Below are 7885 nucleotides of genomic sequence, written 5' to 3'. Positions count from 1 at the left end.
CCCCCCGTCCCTCCCCACCCCCTCAGGGCCTTGGCACATGCCCGTCCCTCTGCCTGGCTTTCTCTTCCTTCCCTCTCCTCTTCCCCGCCTCCCCATGACAATGACCACAAACTGAGCAGCTGAAACACAGTTCTGGAGCCGTCTCACAATTCTAGGCTCTAGACGTCCAAGATCAAGGTGTGGGCAGGGCCATGCTTCTGAGGATGCTAGGGAAGGGCTGTTCCACGCCTCTCCCCTAGCTTCTGGCGGTTCCTTGGCTTGTAGATACGACATCCTAGTCTCTGCCTTCAGGCTCTCATGATCTTCCCTGTGTGTATGTCTGTCTCCAAATTTCCCCCTCTTTGAAAAAAATTTACTCATTTATTTTTGAGAAAGAGAGCGAGAGTGCGAGTGGGGGAGAGGCAGAGGGGGAGAGAGAATCTTAGGCAGGCTCCACGCTCAACATGGATCCTCGCAGCATAGAGCCCAACGCGGGGATCTACCCCATGACCCTGGGTTCACGACCTGAGCCGAAATCAAGAATCGGATGCTTAACTGACTGAACCACCCAGGTGCCCCTCTAAATGTCCCCTTTTTAGAAGGATACCAGTCACATTGGATTAGGGGCCCACCCTACGCCAGGATGACTTTTTCTTTTTTTAATTTAATTTTATTTTTTTTACACTTATTTATTTTTGAGAGACAGAGAGAGACAGAGCACAAGTTGGGGAGGGGCAGAGAGAGAGACACACACAGAATCCCAAGTAGGCTCCAGGCTCTGAGCTGCAAGCACAGAGCCCGACGCGGGGCTTGAACTCACAAACCATGAGATCATGACCTGAGCCAAAGGCAGATGCTTAACCGACTGAGCCCCCAGGTGCCCCACCTATTGACCTGCTGTATGCCTTCCACCCCCAAATCACAGCCCATGGGGGTAGGGACCACACCACCTCCTTTCTGTACTATCTCTAGGGACCAGATTTCCACCCATTATCTGCTCAGCAAATGAACCAGACACAAACTAGCCACAAACTGTGTGGCGTGAGGTTTACAGGCTCAGGTTATAGGGGTGGATGAACTGGGTTTGAACCCCCACCTCACTCCTTCCTCTCCAGAGCAGAAGGTAACTGCTCCGTGACTCAGTCTCCCCCTCTGTAAAGCAGGTACTAACGATAGCTCCTTCACTGAGGCGTCAGGCAAGTTAACACACACGCAAGTGTGGACATCGCTGCCTAGAGCAGTCAGCACGCAATGGCGTCACCCCTGGAGGCAGGGAACACCCCCAAAAGGCACAATTTGCTGTGACATAAAACAGGAGGCTTTTTTGCTGACTTTCAAAAAGACAATTCTCTCTCATTTCACAAGGCCACTGTCCTCAGTCTCCCCCCATCCCTGTGTTTCGTGTTTCTGGTTGGTTTGGCCCCGATCCTCACTGGAATGCAATTCCATGGGCTTTGGGAAGAGCCGATGTTCCTTGAAGCTTCCGCCCCACGGCTCTCTCGAGATTTCTCCGAGATAGAAAAGTCGACTTGGCTCGGCTCAGAACCCGTTTGAACATTCGTTACACGTCCTTCAAAACCCCGAGCACTTTGGACTTCTCGCCCGTTTACTCTAGGCCAAAAGCAGTTTCCTGCTTCTGCGAAGTGAAGCTTTCAAGCTTTAGGGGGAAAAGGCTTTTTGGACAACAAACTGCCCTTTAAACACAATATTTTGAGGAGTTAAGTGTAAATGAATCAGAAACACATGGATTAAGCTTCTCTTGATGTACACATGGGTTTAATAATTATCGGAGGTGGAGAAGAAGGGAAGTGGGACTGGGAAAGCCGTGTCTTGGGTTTTATCAAATCTAAAATGTTTGAGAAGTAATTCGAGACATTCCACACACCCCCAAATGTAGCCAGATTTTCCGATCCCACTTCCAAGGAGCCACACAGGATCTTTCTAGTAACGACTGAGTGCTCCAGAGCGCCAGGTTTTCATGGCTTCTGATTGGCTGGGCCTGACGCTGTGATTTATGAGGCCATTCAAAGATTTATATATTGCCATTATAACAAATTCCTTCCAAACTGAACAGTACCCAAAAGCAGCTTTATAAATATCTTTCCTGTTAGAAGCCTCTTTCTATTCACAAAACTCTCCTTCTTTGCCATTTCCCCAGCCCCCCCTCAAGCCACAGGGTCCCCCATGAGGTCCCAGACCAATGGCGAATGAGGGAATTAATTTTACCACGGCTGAAACGTGTCTCACTTTGGATTGAGTTTTAAATGACTCGGGTCTATATAAGCCGCGGGTCAAAAGAAGGTTAGAGCTAAAGGGCTCATAAGTTAGGTGAAGGGTAGAAGGGGTGGAATTTTATAAATGCTTATTGCTTTCATAAAAAGAAAAGCTAAGTTGTGTTCGTGCTGAACACAGTCAAACACTCCATACATCAGGGCACGCCATTTCCTAGAGGAAATGTCCCTTACTGGTTTGGCTCCTGCCTTCCTCCCTTTCAATGACATCATCCATGTTGGATAAGTAACTTCTTCCACATGTCACCATCCCTGTGTCCTTCTCCCAAATAAATTTTGAGTCACTCAAAGCTCTGAGGTATGCTAACTTTCCTGGCTTAATGGGCAGCAGGAAAGGGGACTGAAAAGTGGTAGGGAAGGCCTTTCTGCTCTTTAAATTCATCGCCCCACAGGCCTTGTTTACGATAACATGCTCACGAACCCCATCTACCGTGGAGAACAGTTCTCAGGAAAAGAAATAACAGAGTTAAGTCTGCATGAGTTTCATGGGCCACCCCAGTGACTGCATTAGAAACATTTCAGTAGGCGAGCTGACTGCTTTGGCGAACACGCAAGGGGTCATGATCCAATATGGCCACCTATGAGGCCATTTGTATTAGTCAGCGAGGCTGCATAATGAGCTAGCCCTGAATTCGCTGGATGATGAGGACCATCAGCTGTCTTCATGCTCATAGATCTGTGAGTTGACTACGCTCAGCTGAGCTAGGATGGAGCTCAGGCTTCAGATTGTGACTCTGAGCTCCGGGCTGTAAACTGAGTTCAGATCTCTTTCAAGTGTCTTTCCATCCTCCTTGCCCCAGTGGTCACCCAGACCATGTGCCCTGATCCGCATGTCACCCTCCGGGGCCTGGGTCTGCAAGTCCTTCTTAGGTACAGACACGGTCACTATACCACACCACTTCATGTTCTCTGCAAGTCATGACTTAAGCACTGAAATGCCTGATTGACACACATATTCCTGAGGTGAGAGGAAGATGCACAGGTGGTTACCAGACCCAGGAAAAGGGAGTCTTGTAGCAAGGGCTCCCTGGACAGAAGTAGTGACCTTGAGTCCAAGGACACAGCCAGACCAAGGCAATCCAGACGACAGAGAGCAAAGGAGCCCATTGATTCTGTGCATGTAGGTAGGCTACCTGGGCAGAAGATAGAGAACAATGGGGAGAGGCCCTGGAGAGACAGGCAGAAAAGAAAAGACAAGAGCATTCTGGGTGTGCCTGTAGGTAAAAGGTAATAGACTTCAAAAGGAGTCGAGAGATCTGGATTCTCGACCTTGCACTTCCATGTACAAGCTAAAGACCTCAGTAAATCACTCTATGTCTCTAAGTCTTGCCTCTTCTGCCAAAGAGGGCAATCAGATTTCCCTGCTCACCTGAGGCAGTTGCCTAGAGTTCAAAAAGCAAACGTGCCTACTTCACGAAAGCAGATTTTTGCTCTCTGCTATACCTCTAACCCTTAGAACAGAGCCTAACACGTGGCAGATGGGAATACACCTGTGTGTAAAGAATAATGCAGTTGAAACCCAATCCATGTCTTCTAGAATCCCCTCGGGGTGGGTTCGCACCTTGTCTACCCAATGCTAAGGTGGGCTGTACAAAACCTTCTCAAGGTTTGATCTGTCTTTCAGATAGGCTGTGCATTCAGCGTTGGTCATTTCGTAAAGTAGGTGGGTCACGAAGGCGCTAGCGGGTGTTTGTGAGAGTGAGGAGCATTCCATCCGTCGGAAAGAACAGAAACCCAACTCACCCTGGCTTAACCAAAAGGGAAGATTCATCGGTCCACACAGCCAAAATTTCCAAGTCGGATCAGGCAAATTAAAAGAAGAACCCAGGAGTTCGAGCAAGCCCCCGGCTACTCTCCATCTCGCCATTCTGTCTTGGAAAGTGTTAGCGTTAGAAGGTGTTAGCTCACCTTTGAACTTTTGTCCAAGACCCTCTCATGCTCCAGGAGCTTCCTTTCTGTCCACAACACTTTGCCCGCTCTCAGGAAGAAAGAGGGCCTCCTCTGGTGGCTCCCTTGGAAAGGAAAAACAAAACAAAACACAAAAAAACCCAAAACAAACAAACAAACAAACAAACAAAACCCTTAGTCAAAAACCCAAGCAAGCATCTTCTTACATGTCACAGATTCTGATTGGCTAAATACCCGACCCTGAGCCAATGGCCGCCGTCTGGGAAGGGGATTCACTCATTGCTTCCACCTGTTGATCCTCCGCACAGGGTGTCAGGCAATCCTGCCCAAACCACGTGTCTAAGAAGGACCAATCCCTGCCCAGGCAGGGCTCATGGAAAAATAGCGGATTGAATGTTCATGTACCGTCTACACGCCGCCTCACCTTTGGGTCCCCTACCTACAATTTCCTAAGCTCTTCCCCCCATCTCCTCCCCATGGAGCCTGCTCTGCAGGGGACATACGGAAATATTTTGGCTCTGCTATTTTTCACAGTGTTCACAAAAAGGACACGTATCTCTTGCCAAGTCTGCATTTGGTGACCTCATGTTGGTAGCCTGAAATCAGCCGTGGGGGGATTATTTACACCGGTGGAAAAAGCTATAAATCAGAAAGTCAGTTTATCTGATACCAAAGTCCTCCGGCTCTGAGTTTTTCGACCAATGTCCATCAAGAGAAGCATCTGTTTGCCATTCCCAGCCCAGCCTCCATCCTATCGCCACGGAGGTCTTTAGAAAACACAAATCTGGGGGCGCCTGGGTGGTTCAGTTGGTTAAGCTTTGGACTTCAGCTCAGGTCATGAGCTCAGGGTTTGTGGGTTTGAGCCCTGCGCGGGCTCTGTGCTGACAGCTCAGAGCCTGGAGCCTGTTTCGGATTCTGTGTCTCCCTCTCTCTCTGCCCCTCCCCTGTTCTCTCTGTCTCTCTCTCTCTCTGTCTCTCTCTCTCCCTCCCCCCCTCAAAAATAAACATTAAAAAATAAAAAATTTTAAAAAAAGAAAACACAAATCTGACTAAGGCATTCCATGTCGGTCCTTTCGTTGCTACCTTTTGCCTTAAAATTATCTTTCCAGATTCATGCCCTCACTCATCTTCTGAGCTCAGGTCCTAAGAAGTCATTTGCTCTTCCCTAAAACACCAGGTTCTGCATGTTGCTGCCTCTACTTGGAACACATTCTCCACCTGATAGATTCCCACTCCTCCGTCGAACCCCAGCTCAAAGGCTTATCCTCCATGAGCCCTCCGGGGAACACTGACCAAGGATTCTGTGTACCCAGCACACCTCTACTCCGGGACTTGCTGTTGTGAATTTGATTACTCATTGCCACGTCCATCACCCAAAGAAAAAGACCACCTATTTTGTTCATTGTTGGGTTCCCGGAGTCTAGCACAGAGCCCCACATACAGTGGGACGTTCAAAACGAATTCTCAAACGAACAGTGAAAAAAACAAGTATGTATTCATCACTCATTCTGTGCCAGACATTGCATTAAGCCCTGGATTTTGTGACAGGGCTCGAAACGTGGTCCATGTCCTCCAAAAGCTCAGATTCTGCAGATAAGCACCTATCCTAACCATCTTTGCATCCCTCCCACCTAGCATTTATTATGTGCTAAACATCTGTTTGCAGTAAGGATGATGGTTAAAACCCTCCCTTGGCTGATTCAGGCCAGTGCGAAGGCGTTCTTGACTCAGCTGTCATGTGTAGTACGCCATCGTCACCACACACTATTAAGCATCCTTGTAGTGTAAACACAGAGCGAGTTGCGGAGACGCAGAGCCTGATGTCTGGGAGCCTGCATTAAACTAATGACATCAACTCTCAGCAAACAGGAAAGAGCAAACAGGCAGAGAAAGGGCTGTGTGCTCTGCGGTGAGGTGGGAACGAGTAGCAACCTCTCGCTGGGATCAGGGCACAGGGACACAGCGTACCAGGAAGTCGAGACAGCTTGGGCGGGAGAAGGATTGTGACTCACGGCCTCGCTGTGCTCTCAGGAGAACTGAAGGAACGATGGCATGGGGGACCGGCAGGCAAAGTCAGGGGACAATAATGGTGGCAGAGCTGACATTTTTGACTGTTGTATATACACCAGGCACTGGGCTCCGCACTCTGTCCCTCCCAGATCATCAGATACCCACAATAAGCCTACTGTTAATATTCACTCTGTACAGATGACAAAACCGAGGCTCAGCAGCATTAAGACACTTGCCTAAGATTGCACAGCAAGTGAAAAGGCTGGGTTCCCAATTCATCGCCGTCTGAGTCCTAATCCTGATTTTTAAAAAAAATGCTTCCTGTTTATTTATTGTGAGGCAGAGAGAGAGGAGAGCGTGTGAGCAGGGGAGGGGCAGAGAGAGAGGGAGACACAGAATGCGAAGCAGGCTCTGGGCTCCGAGCTGTCAGCACAGAGCCGGACGCGGGGCTCAAACCCACGAACCACGAGATCATGACCTGAGCTGAAGTTGGACGCTCAACTGACTGAGCCACCCCGGCGCCCCTCCTGATCCTGATTTTTAATCATAGCCCCTTACTACCACGAGACGTTAGAAAGGACAGGGTTTGACCCTCTTCTTCCAAGAGGGACCAAGTTTGCACCAAGGGTGCATAAGAACTTGAGAATCAGCTATCCTTCGATTTATTCTGGACTCTGAATACCGTGTTTGACCCCTCCCACGCTCCTACTCCTTACCTGGCTGAGTGTTTTTTTCCTGTCTTCGCTGTGGGCTGTTAGGCAGGTGGATACAAGAGAAGAGTCTAAGATCCTAAAGGGGAAAAAATCCACAATATAAATCCATCACCTAAACAGAATGCCCGGGGGGAAGATCTCACCTGCCTCTTTCGCAAAGAGCTCAACATCCCACCAGCTCCTGAGTCAAATTTCTGTGTAGCAGGTGAACCCTGCCCAAAAGGGAGGGCTGGCACTGAATCTCTCTCTCTTTAGCTAACTTCTTCTTTTGTCAGTTTCATCGTGTATCTTCAGGCCTACAACCTGATGCCTTGATTACATGTATACACTGGAAAGCAATCGCCACCACCTTACATTTGTTTGTGTGTCGCTCTTCACAAACTTCAAGCCTCCGACATTGTTAACCTCAGTCACAAGTGAGATCTCCAGACTTACTCATCCCTCACAACTGAAAATGTAATATGGGAGAAAAATAATGTGTAAACCATATACCTGATAAGAGTTTAGCATATACCTGATAAGAGTCAGTTGAGTGTCCGACTTTGGCTCAGGTCATGATCTCAGGTTCGTGGGTTCGAGCCCCACGTCAGGCTTTGTGCTGACAGCTCAGAGCCTGGAGCCTGTTTCAGACTCTGTCTCTCTCTCTCTCTCTGTTCCTCCGCGGCTCTCTCTCTCTCTCTCTCTCAAAAATAAATAAACATTTTTTTAAAAAATCAAAAATTACAAATCTGTGTCATCGGACTCAACATCATACAAAAAAGAGAAGCCAAAGTCAAGAGCTATGGGTCCCTAATAAGTTAAAGAAGGCCCACGATCTTTGTGGATTTTCTAAGTATCCTGTGTCGGTTACACACAAAGGTTTTGGAGCGCGTCCAGGCTGGCTTGAATTTTCTGCTCCGGCACTTGGCAGACCAGTGGTGGGTTGAGTGGCGGCCTCCCAAGGGACTTGTCTACTTGGGTCCTCAGAATGTGGCCTTGTTGGGA

The sequence above is a fragment of the Crocuta crocuta genome, unplaced genomic scaffold (assembly GCF_008692635.1).
Source record: "Crocuta crocuta isolate KB4526 unplaced genomic scaffold, BGI_CrCroc_1.0 scaffold339, whole genome shotgun sequence".
Classification (NCBI taxonomy): Eukaryota; Metazoa; Chordata; class Mammalia; order Carnivora; family Hyaenidae; genus Crocuta; species Crocuta crocuta.
Note: the sequence above shows the minus strand (reverse complement) of the source record.